The 15,101-nt window shown below is 38.3% G+C and overlaps 1 protein-coding gene and 1 non-coding gene across 4 annotated transcripts in view; one reads left to right on the top strand and one right to left on the bottom strand.

Annotated features, from left to right (window-relative positions):
- RAB3GAP1 (RAB3 GTPase activating protein catalytic subunit 1) overlaps positions 1-15,101 on the bottom strand; it is a 114,744-nt gene that overhangs the window by 89,009 nt on the left and 10,634 nt on the right. The window lies entirely within an intron of this gene.
- Positions 12,953-13,053, top strand: LOC111527497. The gene has a single exon (XR_002726681.1). It is a non-coding gene; the product is annotated as a small nucleolar RNA U13 (small nucleolar RNA).

The raw sequence follows: 15,101 nt of genomic DNA, 5'->3' as shown, positions 1-15,101 counted from the left end.
CTTTAGAAGATAAGTACTAAAAAATAGAGAAGTATAAATTTATCACAGTAAGGTCAAGAAACCCTTTCTACATACAGGATGAAATCTAGAAGTCATAAAGAACCTAACTACTTAAAAATATAAACTCTTACCTTACATTACACATAAAAATCAAAATGGATCAAAGGTCTAAACATAAGAGCTAACAACTATAAATCTCTTAGAATTAAACAGGGGAAATCCTTCATAACACTTGAAGTTGCAATTATTTATTGAACAGGACACTAAACGCACAGTCAACAAAAGAAAAAATACAATGAATTTCATCAAAATTACTTTTGTGCATCAAAGTACACTATCAACAGAGTGAAAAGGCAACGTATGAAGGGGAGAAAATATTTGCAAGTCATATATCACATAAGAGATTAATATCTAGAATACATAAAGAACTCTTACAACTTGACAACAAAAGAAATAACCCAATTGTAAAAATAGGCAAAGGACTTCAATAAACATTTCTCCAAAGAACATAGACAAATAGGCAATAAGAACAGGAAAAGATGCTCAACATCCCTAATTATTGGGGAAATGCAAATCAAAACCACAACCACTTCATACTCATTAGAATGATTATCATTTTTTTGAAAAAAAAAAAGCACCAGGAAATAACAGTGTAGAAATTGAGCCCTTGAGCATTGCTGGTGAGAATGTAAACTGCTACAGCCACTGTGGAAAACGACGTGATGGTTCTTCAAAAAATTAAACAAAGAATCACTATAGGACCCAACAATTCCACTTCTGATTGTATACCTAAAAGACACCAGCAGTTTCCTGGGTTTTTTTTTTTTTTTTTTTGTAGAGACAGGGTCTCGCTATCTCTATAGGTTATGTTGCCCAGGCTGATCTCACACTCCTGGCCTCAAGCAATCTTCCTGTCTGGGCCTCCCAAAATGCTGGGATTACAGGCATGAGCCACCATGCCCAGGCTACACAAAGGAACTGAAAGCAAGTAGAACACATAACTTGTATAACACATGTTCACAGTAGTATTATTCACAATAGTCTCAAGGTAGAAGCAACAGATGACAGATGAATGAATGGATTTTGTTGTTGTCGTTGTGGTTGTTGTTATTGTTGTTGTTGAGATGGAGTGTTGCTCTGTTGCCCAGGCTGGAGTGGTGCAGTGGCTGAATCTCATCTCACTGTAACCTCCACCTCTCAGGTTCAAGTGATTCTCCTGTCTCAGCCTCCCGAGTAGCTGGGACCACAGGCGTGCGCCATCATGCCTGGCTAATTTTTTTATTTTTAGTAGAGATGTGGTTTCATCATGTTGGCCAGCTGATCTCAAACTCCTGACCTCAGGTGATCCACCCGCCTTGGCCTCCCAAAGTGCTGTGATTATAGGTGTGGGCCACCGTGCCTGGCCAATGAATGGATTTTAAAATATGGTATATACATATAATGGAATATTATTCAGCCTTCAAAAGGAATGAAATTCTGACACATGCTACAACATGAATGAACCCTGAAGATATTACTTCATGTTTCATGTTAAGTGAAACATGTCAGACACAAAAGGACAAATGTCGTATGATGCTTCTTATGTGAGGCTATTATTGTTTAATGGGTAGAGTTTGTTTGGGATGATAAAAATGTTCTAAAGGTGGATGATGGTAATAACTGCACAACAATGTGAATATGTTTAATGCCACTGAACTAAACATCTAAAAATGGTAAATTTTACATATTTTGCCATAGTAAAAATATATATAAACTCTTGTGAAGCATAAGACATTCAAATTAAAAGCAAAATGACAAATGAGGGAAAATATCTGCAACCCAGAGAGTCAGCATTCATAAAAATATAAAAGCCCTTGCACAATCCAATGAGACAGCAGAAAATTGGTTAGTGTATCTAACATGCCATCAAAAAGGAAATTCTAATATCTAATAAACACTAACGAATGCTCAATCTCATGAGTGCTCAGGAAAATATAAATAAAAATGAGATAGTTTTAGTCTGTTATATTAGCAAAAATATAATGAAAATAAACAGTGTGGACGGAGTGAGGATATGGGTGCTTTCATATACCATATGTGGAAAAAGCACAAATGCAGTCAACTATTTTGGCAGAAAACATGGCTGTATTTATCAAAAATAAGAATCATGTTCTCTTTGACCGAGTAATTCCACTTTCAGAAATCTGTTAAAGAAGGCCGGGCGCGGTGGCTCACGCCTGTAATCCCAGCACTTTAGGAGGCTGAGGCGGATAGATCAGGAGGTCAGGAAATCGAGACATCCTGGCTAACATGGTGAAACCCTGTCTCTATTTAAAATACAAAATATTAGCTGGGCGTGGTGGTGCACGCCTGTAGTACCAGCTACTTGGGAGGCTGAGGCAGGAGAATCGCTTGAACCCAGGAGGCAGAGGTTGCAGTGAGCTGAGATTGTGCCACTGCACTCCAGCCTGGCAACAGAATGAGACCCCGTCTCAAAAAAAAAAAAAAAATTCTGTTACAGAAATATTCATACAAATATGCAAGAGTAGTATTCACAAGGAGAAGGAGATTGGTGGGCTCAAATGAAAATGTCTACAGAGATTGACACTCTGTGACCACACAATGAAATAAAAAAAGTTTTTGATCCTATGAATCCCACGAATTTTAGTTCTTCACTCTCAAATGAGTAGATAGAGATCATCAGATATTTGAGGAAAACCACCATATGAAGGAAACAGTGACCCCCCCAACAAAAAAAAGACAAATATGCAAGAGTATGTAGAACAATGCTTACCACCACAGTACCTTAACTGCAAAAACTGGAAAGTAAATATTCTTCAATAGGAATATGTATAAACACATCATGATAATCATACAACAGATTACAATGCAAGCATTAAAGTAACAAGAGATGTTTATGTCCTATCTTACAAACACGCCAAGATACAGTTTAAAAAAAGAAGATAACTGTAATAAAAAGTGATTGATCTTTTTTTCAAGGTATAATGTATGCACATAGAACTGTTAAAAGTTATTCTGAAAAGTAAATGAATGGAGAAGTGAGGAGGAGGGGACTATCACTTTTTTATACATATGCATCATTTGGTGTGGTTACATTATTTTTATAATTAAAGGTCTCTAAAATTTTTTAATGAAAGAATTTGCTACTCAAAAAGTAGAAAAGAACAAGGGAAACAATGGGGACTGGTTCCATAGGACAGTCTTCTAGGCCCTTAGACAGATGCCTTGCCTAAAATATTTTCCCATATAACTTTAAAGTGTTTACTTAACTTTTCTTACATTTTTCTGAAATTCCAGGAGCATTTTTTTTAAACGTTAAAAACTTGAGGACTAAATGATACAAAGTGTGGAGTCCTGATTAGTAAGCAACAAGGAAGGATTCCCAGGCGGGGGAGAAAAATAGTTCCAAGAGACAACTAACCACAAACAACCTGCTGGCACAACATTCTGTTCCCAAATACCTCACCCATACATGGCTCCTTTGTCATGACCCTATAAAACTTCCCTCCACGGCTGGGCGCGGTGGCTCATGCCTGTAATCCCAGCACTTTGGGGGGCTGAGGCGGGCGGATCACTAGGTCAGAAGATCGAGACCATCCTGGCAAACATGGTGACACCCCATCTCTACTAAAAATACAAAAATACTAGCCGGGCGTGGTGGCAGGCACCTGTACTCCCAGCTACTCGGGAGGCTGAGGCAGGAGAATGGCATGAACCTGGGGGGGTGGAGCTTGCAGTGAGTGGACATCATGCCACTGCACTCCAGCCTGGGCGACAAAGCAAGACTCTGTCTCAAAAAAACAAAACAAAAACAAAAACAAACAAAACAAAAACTTCCCTCCAGCTCCTGCCCCTTAGTAGACAGCCCCTTCTCTGCTGTGCTGCCAGTATCATATCTTCATACTTTCTCTAATACATACTTCCTCTCAATATATCTACGTACTTTCTCTAAATCTGCCTGTCTTTACCTACAACTGTCTTGGTAAATCCTTTACTGTCCATGACACTGGCCCCAGCCAGTGGCACCTGCAACATTTTGGTGGCCCTTCTGGGGAGTGCCTGGGGACTGCTTGGGGAGCTCTCTCTTACTGTCTGCTTTTCGTCTCCTCCAACTCCAGTCTCTTGATGGACAGTGCCCAAGCCTGGAGACAACTGAAGGTTCCTGGCCAGGGCCAGTAAAAAGATGTCTGACTTGCTACCCAATCAGGTAACAGTTCAAAGTTTGCTTTCCTTTCTAGTCTTCTGGCGGACAAAGTCTAGTATTCCTCCGGCAATGAATGACAGCTGGCCAGGGCCACTCCCTGGTGTAGCCTTAAGGCTAGGGCCTGAACAGATTTGGCTGCCTTATCCAGAAAGGATAGGAGAGAGCTTGTCCTTTCTGGTCAAAAGTCCCCAAACCCTAAGTTTGGCGTAACTGGCGGCAGAAGCTCGAGCAGGGCTAACCTATACACATTTGGTGGAACTCAGATATCCTCTTTCTCACTCTCCCACATAAGGCAGCCAATCCTCCTGCTCTAGACATCTTAAACCAGGTAATCCCAAATAGCACCAGGACAGTGAGTCTTCCCTCAACCCTTTCCCCTCCTACCTGGATTGAGCACCCAGCGCAATTTGTACCTAGACTAACCTGGGGTCTCTCACCTAGTGTTCATCCAGTGTAAGGCCCTAGTGCCAGGAGATCCTTGCCAGTAGGTGGAATGCCCCTTTGGAAAGTGCATCGAGAAGTCCCTCAGCAGATGTGAGTGGATCCCTTATCCCTTGGTGGGATGCCCTGGGAGAAACTGCAGTTTGGATCCCCAGCAGACATTTTTTACAGTCCCATCATGGGAAAAAGCCCCTCAGTTCCCTCAGACTCACCCCTGGGCTGCATTTTAAAGCACTGGGATAAATTTAACCCTCAGACTCTCAAAAAGAAATGTCTAATTTTCTTTTAGCATGACTGCTATGCAAGAAATCCTCAAATTAACCTCCTCAGTCTTTTATAACTGAGAGTAGAATGAGGAGGACAGGGCTAAAGAGAAAGAAAAACACAGGAACACAAGTCAGGTTCAATTGCTGGCTGCTTTATAAGCCCCCAGCCTCCTCCAGGTTGCCCTAATGAAACTCCTCCAGGTAACTGCCACCAGTGCAGAAGGCCAAGCCACTAGAAGGCAAACTGCCCCAATGAGATACATGGGAAAGAACCCTGTACAGTTTGTCCCTGTCACATGCTCAGTCATTAAAAACAGGACTGCCTGAGGGCCAAAGGGCCCCCAGGACAATCCCAAACACTGATGGCCTTGAGCTGAGGGGTCTCTCTGCTCTACCTGGCTTCCAAATCAGACATTGGCATCAACAAAACAAAGCCAAGGGTAACTCTGTAGGATGCAAATAAAATTATAAATTTCCCTTTTGGGTTCAAGAGCTGCCTACTCTGTACTATCTCCTTCCCTGAGCAACACTCCTCCAAATTCTGTTAGGTAATGGGGGCAAATGCACTCCCTCTCTCCATCCAAAAGAAAAAAATCCCACCCCTTTATATGACTTAAGGGACCAATTACCATTCTCCCACCAGTCCTGGGTAATGTCTAAATATTCCACACCCCTTTGGGGCAAAAATATACTTTCCAAGATGGGTGCCTCCTTAATATTTACCCAATCTCTGAATTAATCTTTCCCTCTAAAGCCCTATTTCTCCCAGAAAAGCTACCTAAATCTTTAACCAATAACTTCAACCTAGATAGTCCTACCCCTGGGCTTAAAAATAGCCCACACTTACTCAGATAGACCCTAGCAGGAAATCTAACTGGGCAATCTCTTGAAGGGGGATAACTTCTACAGTATGTAGACAACTTCCCTATCTGCTCCCCTTCACAGGCTCACACAGCAACATATAATACAACCCATAACTCACTAACAGAAGAAAAATAATTTCTGCCTAATTAAAGGTTATAATGGTAAAGAGGTATTGTTGGTAAGGAAGGTTATAAAAAAGTATTTTATATGAGAAAGAATCTTGTATGGTAATTTCTTGTCCTAAAGTAAAATAACTGGTTGTTTAAAAATAAGGGATGTTCAGGACAAGTCAAAAAAAGTCCAAGCATACAATAGATGGTCTATGTAAGTCATGAGAAAATTGTGACAGGAAATTTATAAAAAGAATATTGTATGTAATTAAAGCATAATAGTCTCTCTAAAATTTGCTCCCTATGTTGTGTCTAATCAAATTCAAACACTTTTTCATCAAGTTTGACTTCCAGGTTACCCAAATGGGCTTCCAATAAGGACAAAAAGTCACATTGCAAAAAGTTTTTTGCCTTTTTGATAGGCTTAAAAAACAAAACTTTCTCTTCTAGAATTCTACAGTTTCACCTTCAAATGACACTGCAAACGGGATATCAGTCTCTCCCCAATGATGCCTGCTACCTTTATGAATCTTCCCTGGATTCAGTTGAATGCTAGTTATGTCTTAATGTGCTCTCCCTCTCTGATAAGCCCTGCCTCCAACAAGATCTGATATCTGGCTGAGCACCGTGGCTCATGCCTATAATCCCAGCACTTTGGGAGGCTGAGGTAGGAGGATCACTTCAGGTCAGGAGTTTGAGACTAGCCTGGTCAACATGGTGAAACCCCATCTCTACTAATACAAAAAAGTAGCCAGGCATGGTGGTGTGCACCTGTGGTCACAGCTAATTGGGAGGCTGAGGCATGAGAACTGCTTGAACCCTCGAGGTGGAGGTTGCAATGGGCCAAGATCATGCTACCGGATTCCAGCGAAAGAAAAGAAAAGAAAAGAAAAGATCCAATACAATATCCTAAGTCCCACAATCCAGGACAATGACCCACAGAGTCTCCTGACAGACCAACAGCCATTGGCAGGGTCAGTGCCATACCCATAGTTAGCAGGATGTGGTTGGGAGATGAGACTTCCACCCCCAATGTCAAAGACTTGTCATTGTTGTTCTGTTGTGGGGGAATGTGGAATTCTGATAGGTAAGCAACAATAGGGAAGGGGAGCATGTAGCCCCAGGAACATAACCTAATCCTGCACTTAGCCCCCTCCTGCCCCTTCCTCTTTACAGACAGCCCCTTCTCTGCTGTGCTGCACCTTGCACCCTTGCAACGTATCTTTGTATCTTCATACTTTCTCTAATAAATCTTCCTTTTTTTAAAAAAACCTACCACTGTTTTGGTAAATTATTTTACTACCTGCAACACCAGCCCCAGCCACTTGCACCCACAACAGAAAGAAATTCAAAGATAGGAGCCTAAAAGAAGTCTCTCTGAATATTTTAGTAAAATATGAAACCAAACTAATCCATTCAAATATTCAAATATTTTATTCATCCATTCAAATATTTTAAATAAATTAATAAAACTGCTTTCCACTGATTAGGATTAGCATGGTACTTCAGACAGCAGATGAAGATAGGGGGTAGAGACTGGAAGCAAAGGAAAAAAGTGGGTAATTTTGGAGCATTTAAGGGCCAGTAAAATGAGGCTCTGGACCTCAAGGCCAGGATACTAGGATTACAAAAACAGGTAAGAAGGTAGAAGGGTATCAAGGACAAATTTCACCAACTTAAAAACTACCAGATCTGTATATGAGTAAACCGTGACTTCCACACAAACCTGTAGTCTCTATCATACAAACTATCCCAAAAGTACATGTTCAAGTAAGCCTGTGTATATATATATATATAGTCAAAATGAAACATATTAATTTTTAAAATAAATATATACCAAAATATTTTTAAACATTAGCTTTTATTTAACCTTTTTGGGGTCATGGGCTCCTCTGAGTATCTGACAAAAGTTGTGGACCATCTCCCAAGAAAATTCACATTCAAAATTAAGAATGCATACAATTCAAAGAGACCCAAGACTCTGGATTAAGAATTCCCTTTATAAGCCAGGCACAACGGCTCACGCTTGTAATCCCAACACTTTGGGCAGATCACAAGGTCAAGAGTTTGAGACCAGCCTAACCAACATGGAGAAAGCCCATCTCTACTAAAAATACAAAATTAGCCAGGCGTGGTGGCAGGCGCCTGTAATCCCAGATACTCAGGAGGCTGAGGCAGGAGAACTGCTTGAACCCAGCAGGCAGAGGTTGCAGTGAGCCAAGATCACATCACTACACTCCAGCCTGGAGACAGAGCTAGACTCTGTCTCACAAAAAAAAAAAAAAAAAAAAAAAAGAATTCCCTTCATAGGCCAGGAGTTTCAGACCAGTCTGGATAACATTTCAGGACCTCATTTCTACTTAAAAAACTAAAGACAGAAAGAACACCCATTATATACCATGGTAAAGTCCTATCCACAATAAGCTATGCGGCTTTTAAACTGGTTGAACTCTAACTGCCAGAACAGTTCCAAGTCATTAGCTACACGTGTTGACCTAAAAGAAGAAGCTGAGGCAAAATTAACAGAGGGACTTTGGGCCAAAGTTGAGGACTGCAGCCCAGCACATATTTCCAAGCTGCCTTGGGGAGTACTCTGTCTGCCTCTGTTACAAACAGGTTTTTAAAGGAAACAAGGAGTGGGCTGATACAAAGTTGTTTGACAGGGATTCTCATTGGTTTACAGAGATAACATTGATTAGTGATTGCCTATATACTGTTAAACTACAGGGTATGAATTATAATATCCATCATATGGCATTGTATGGCTACTTGGCATCAATTAACAACCCACATACAAGTGGCTTCAAGGTAATTATTCAGCTCAGGAGAGGTGAGACTGCTGTCACATTTTAAATGACTCTCTGTGATGGATAATTTAAAGAAGCTCCCATTCCTCAGACAAAAATTTTTTTTTTCCTTTCCTGGAGGGAGGCACAGAAAGAATGACAGCTGAGATAAAATGATTGTGGAGTAAAGGGAAAAGGGTTTAACAATCTGGAGGTGAGGGAGGGCAGGGGGAGAACGTTGTTTTAATAAACAGGAAGTGAGGGGGATAACTCCTACTGCACAGTAGGCTCTCCACAAATAAATGAATGAAAAAATGAATAAAACAAAAGAACAAAAAGAAGTAGTTGAGAGGATGAATAGTCTTTTATGACATGGCCCCAGAAGTAGAAAGAAAAAATTAATATTTTATTTGCTACCCTGTAAACGTATCTTAAACATATCCGTTCTATAGAAAAATGCAACTGAAATTCTCAACAACCATTTTTACAAAGTTTTAGAAAATGACTCATCCATAAAACTTGCCAATTTATAAAAAATTAATTAGATGGAAAAATCAAATTACTAAATCAAAAACCTAAAGGGAAAAATTACTAAATAAAGAAAAAAAGTACAGAAAATGGTTAATTATAAAACTAAATGCAGAAAAATTCAACTACACAGTTATTTTAAAATGTACCAGACCATCCAGAAGACTTTCCATCTTCTGTATAATGCTTTTAAAAATGCCACCAACACCATATTTTAACAAAATTCCCAGGTAAGTAAATGTGGTGTGTTTACACTGCATATCTTATATGAAGTGAACATGCCAAGTTCAAGGGATTAATTGTGTATTCTGGGGAGTCAATCAACAAACATGTACTAAGCATATACCAGGCAATGTGTCATGTATGTAATAAATGAGCTATCAAATTAACTGTTATTACTAATAATACCAAATTACACCCTCTGTATGCCAGACCATAAAAAAGGTTAAGAGTCACCGCAATAGAGATGTAACTGCCAAAATCCCCCATAAATGATTACAGCTTTGTTAATTTTTTGTGAAAAATCTTTTTTTGTTGCATTTGTTATAACAAAATGTGATCCCTACTCAGTCAAGTGGTAAAATTTAAGTTAGGGTGTCATGTAATGAAAATGAGTATTAATTTATGAAAAGCTCTCACAGCAGACTGATGTTGTTTAGAATCACAGTGAAATTTCATTACATCACTGTCTAAAATAAGTATGGATTTTTTTTTTTTTTTGAGATGGAGTCTCACTCTGTCACCCAGGCAGGAGTACAGTGGTGCGATCTCAGCTCACTGCAACCTCCGCCTCCCTGGTTCAAACGACTCTCCTGCCTCAGTCTCCCAAGTAGCTGGGATTACAGGTGTCTGCCACCATACCCAGCTAATTTTTTTATTTTTAGCAGAGACAGGGTTTCACCACATTGGCCAGGCTAGTCTTGAACTCCTGACCTCAGGTGATCTGCCTGCCTCATCCTCCCAAAGCGATGGGATTACAGCCGTCAGCCACAGCACCCAGCCTCTTTTTTTTTTTTAAGAGAGATTTTTATAGTCTACTTCCTTTAGTGGCATATATCTTAAACCAAATTTAAGTTCAAAGTAAAATTCATAATGCATATTGAAAATTTCACTTATACTGAGAGAAAAATTTATCACACATGTAGTTATTGTGCTATAACTAAATGGTAAATCATTAAAAATATATAAAAGAATTAGGAAATAATAGAACTAAAAATGTGTACAGAAATATTTTATTCTTCTCTATCTCAGAATTAAACTTGAGCTTTTTCAGCCAGAATATATTACATAAAGCTTTCCCCCAGCTAGGTGCTATGCTTTTAGCTGCCAGGTGCTCTAAGAAACAATGAATCATTTTTATTGCAATAGATTGTTAAATAATTCTATGTTTATATCCTACTCTACTTAAGCAAATATCATTTTACTGACTCTAGTAAATACTTGTAAGAGGCCAGGCTCAGTGGATCACACCTGTAATCCTAGCATTTTGAGAGGCTGAGGCAGGAGAAGCACTTGAGTCCAGGAATTCAAGAGTAGCCTGGGCAATATGGTGAGACCTTGTTTCAACAGAAAAAAAATTTTAACCAATTACTGGGCATGGTGGCATGTACCTGTAGTCCCAGCTACTCAGGAGCCTGAGGTAGAAGGATAACCTGAGTCCAGGAGGCTGAGGCTCCATCCAGTGAGCCAAGATTGTGCCACCACACTCTAGCCTGGGTAACAGCAAGACCCTCTCTCAAAAATAACAGCAATTAAGACAGAAAGACAAAAATAAATAATGACTAACAGTAACTGAGACAGCACAATGCCACAAAGCAAATGAGCAACAGAATTCGGATCCAACACAAGCTGTACAACTTTAGAGTGCATATTCTTCATCACCTATGTATGCTATTCTGCCTCTTAAAGATATCTCCTGCTATTTTTATATTACAATAATAAAAATGTTGACAACAATAACAGCAAAAAACTCCCGAAACTTCCAATTCGAATGAATCGGAGATATAACAAAACACCAATTTTTTTTCTTCTACATAATATCCAAAGAAGCTATAGACACTATGGTTATGATTTAAAGGAAAAATAAAAATGAAGAGGGAAAAAAAACAAACTACAAACCTTATCTTACATGTCCCATTCCAACAAGGTTGTGAGCAGCTCAATGTTGCTTTTGTTTTTATTTACTTCATTTCAGAAACACTGCATTCTCATCAGTGACTGATCCTCAACCTTCTATAGTTTCAAAAAACTTCAGCTTTGATAAAACATACACTCCCCCACATTAATACTCCATAAAACACCAAAATGTTCGGAGATAATGCAAATAAAGGAATCTAAACTGTTTATATAAAGTTTATATAAGTCCCAAATTTGACTTATTATCATAACTTAGTTTGGGAAGTTTCTAACTGAGAAAATTTATAATTCAAATTCATCTTAAATTTGCCATATGAACTTTAAGTACTGAAGTGCCATTCCAATCTGAGTGAAAAATGTGACCTCATTTCAACATTACTGTAGTCATTATTCTTCTATTAATACTCTAAAGTTAATTCTTCTTCCATGAATTTTTCAGGGACATACGAGTCAGTCACTGACTAAACAGTTCTATTACTGGATTATGACATACCTAAACTTAACATTTCATTAAAAGTACTTAAAATTTTTGCTAGCTAAATAGAATCATAAAATTACAAAGCTAAAAGGAACTTAAAAGGTCATTTCTTTATTTCCCTTGCCTTCAAGAAGGATCATACTCATACCACCAAGATTTTTATCTATTTTATAAAGCCCCAGACAACAGAATCCCAAAATCTGCCTTAGAAACCTATTTTAATACTCATTCGAAGTAATTTTACTCACGCTTAAATTGCTGAAACCAAAAAGGACACAGTAAAGCAGAACCAACATGGGTTTTGAAGGCAACACCTAACTTTAATCCCGTTTATACCAAAACTACTGGCGAAATGACACCGGGCAAATTACAGTACCACATAAACTCAAAGCTTTATTTCTTGTCCATAAAATGGGGTTATAACGAACTGTTGAAATCTGTTTAAGGATTAAATTAACAGACACAGTCCCAACTATAGTGCATGATATCAGTACCATACCTGGTGCTCAAAAATTGCCATTTCCTTCCCTTTTAAAATCATTTCCCAGCACTTTGGGTTCTGGTAATGGTGAAGCAACTTGGTCAGATACACTTTCCTATAAAATCTGGACAAAAACACCATTTTTCAATGCTCTGGAAAGAGACCAAATGCAGACAGAAGCTGAGAAGAGTTTACCCATGAAAAAAATAAAGTGTATCTGACAACAGGCACTTGTTTGTACCTTTTTGTCTAACAGCAATTCTCAAACTTTCTGGACTCAGGACTACCCTTACACTCTTAAAAATTACTGGCCGGGTGCAGTGGCTCACGCCTGTAATCCCAGCACGTTGGGAAGCTGAGGCAGGCAGATCACAAGGTCAAAAGATTGAGACCATTCTGGCCAACATGGTGAAACCTCGTCTCTACTAAAAATACAAAAAAAAAAAAAAAAATTAGCTGGGCACAGTGGCACGCACCTATAGTCCCAGCTACTCAGGATACCAAGGCAAGAGAATCACTTGAACCCGGGAGGCAAAGGTTGTAGTGAGCTGAGATTGCGCCACTGCACTCCAGCCTGGTGACAGAGTGAGACTCCCTCTCAAAAAAAAAAAAAAAAAAAAAAAAATTTCTGAAGATCCCACATCAGAAATTTTAAGAGATCCTTTCATATTTTGAAAGCGTGACGTTTAAGTTTTCATGCACACATGAGATGTGCCTCCTTCAAACACTGTCACAACATCGGTACATTACCATCTGACATGAAAATACAAAAAAACTGAAAGAAAAAAATTGCAATTTATTAATTCATTACAAACAATGAACTTTTTATATCTTAACATATAAGTTCTAACGACATTTTCTGGAACAAACAAAAATACTAATGAGAAGAGTAGCCCTATTCTACCTTTTTGCAAATCTGTTTAATGTACAGTTTTTAAAAAGTTAACTATATTCTCATATCTGCTTCTGCAATGAATCACTGCAAACCATTGTTCTAGTTGAAGTACATGAAGAAAATTTGGCCTCAAGTACACACGTACCTAACTGGAAAAGGCAGGGACCCTGATCACCCCTTGCAAAGCTCTCAGAGACAGACAACGGTCCTCAGATCACACACTGAGAACTGCTGATCTAAGGGGGCTCTAATCTGTGTACAACTTGGGAAGCAGAAAGATACAGCTTTACTGAATTTAGGTGACATCAGACAAAGTTTGAGGTTGACAGGGCAGTTCTAACATTGAGGTGTAAATTCTGGAAAGGAAGAAGCCAACAGGGGCTAAGTCCCCAAAATTTATGTATAAACTGTCCCAAACCTTGGCTATCTGCTAAACTATGCATGTGCACGGGAGATTCTAGGGTACAATGACAAAGAAAGAGCTAGAAAGAAAAGATTTCAGCTGCTGCCATCACTGAAAAGAGAATGCAGTTTTAATCCAGCCAAGCAAAACACTCGCTAGAACCAAAAAAAATACTCTTCAGAGGAACACAACATAAATGTTAGAAAGTTTATGAATGAAAATTTATGCTTACATTATAAATAAAATGTAGACTACATTTCGTCTCTACACTTCATAATGTAAGCATGAAACTTTAAAATTACTGAATAAACATATCAAAATAAAAACACCTCAGAAAAAAACCAAAAAAACAAAAAAACAGCAAAATGTGACCTATACTCAAAAAAAAAACCCAAAAAAACAAAAACAAAAACAAAAAACACAGTCAACAGAAACCAACCCCAAAAAGACCTAGTCATGCAACTTGCATTAGACTAGCTATAATAAATACACTCAAGGACTAAAGAAACTATTTTCAAAACAAACTTAGAGATGAGGAATCTCAGAAAATTGAAAATTACTCGTAAGAATCAAATGAAAATTCTAGACCTAAAAAGTACAACTGAACTGAAAAATACAGCAGGTAGGCTTAACAGCAAATTGGAATCAACAGAAGAAAGAATAAATGAACTTGAAATCAAGAGAAACTATCCAACCTAAAGAACAGAGAGAAAAAAGACTGACAGCAGAACCTCACAGACCTACCTGGGGGTCAGGATCAACAAGTCAAATGTTAAAGTCACAGAAAAAGAGTAGAGAATGGGGCAAAAAAATTGAAGATATAATGACCTAACACGCCCCCAATGTGGTGAAAAACAAAAATTTATCCAATATCAATATAAACCCTATGCAGCAAAAATACAAAGAAAACATATCTGTGCACATCACAGTCAGATAGCTTAAGTAAAATTTTTTTAAAGAAAAGAATCTCAAAAGCAGCCAGAAAAAAACAACAAAGTCAAACAAAAATATGAATATATCTACCTTCTCCTTAGAAACTACAGAGAACAGAAGACAATGGAACTACATCTTTATAGAAGTGGAAAAAATAACCATCAAGCCAGCACTCTTAAGCAAAACTATCCTTCAAAAATATGGCAAAATCTTTCAGGAAAACAAAAACAAAATTTGTAGCCAGCCAAAAGTATGGCAATTCCCCAGAAAGTTAAAAATAGAATCATCAAATAATTCAGCAATTCCACTTCTCGGTATAAACCTAAAAGCACTGAAAGCAGGAACCTGACAGATATTTGTACATTCATGTTCATAGCAGCATTATTTATAATGGCTAAAAGGTAGAAGCAACCCAAGCAACAAGGAGTTCTTGTTTAATGGGTACTTTCAGTTTGTGCTGATGAAGTAAGTTCTGGATGTGGATGGTGGCAATGACTGCACAATAACGTGAAAGTACTAAATGCCACTAAATTTTACACTTAAAAATTGTTAAAATGGTAAATCTTATATTTTACA

Source organism: Piliocolobus tephrosceles, chromosome 11, assembly GCF_002776525.5.
Source record: "Piliocolobus tephrosceles isolate RC106 chromosome 11, ASM277652v3, whole genome shotgun sequence".
NCBI classification, from domain to species: domain Eukaryota; kingdom Metazoa; phylum Chordata; class Mammalia; order Primates; family Cercopithecidae; genus Piliocolobus; species Piliocolobus tephrosceles.
The sequence above is the reverse complement of the archived record's forward strand: the minus strand, read 5'-3'. Positions and strand labels throughout refer to the sequence as shown.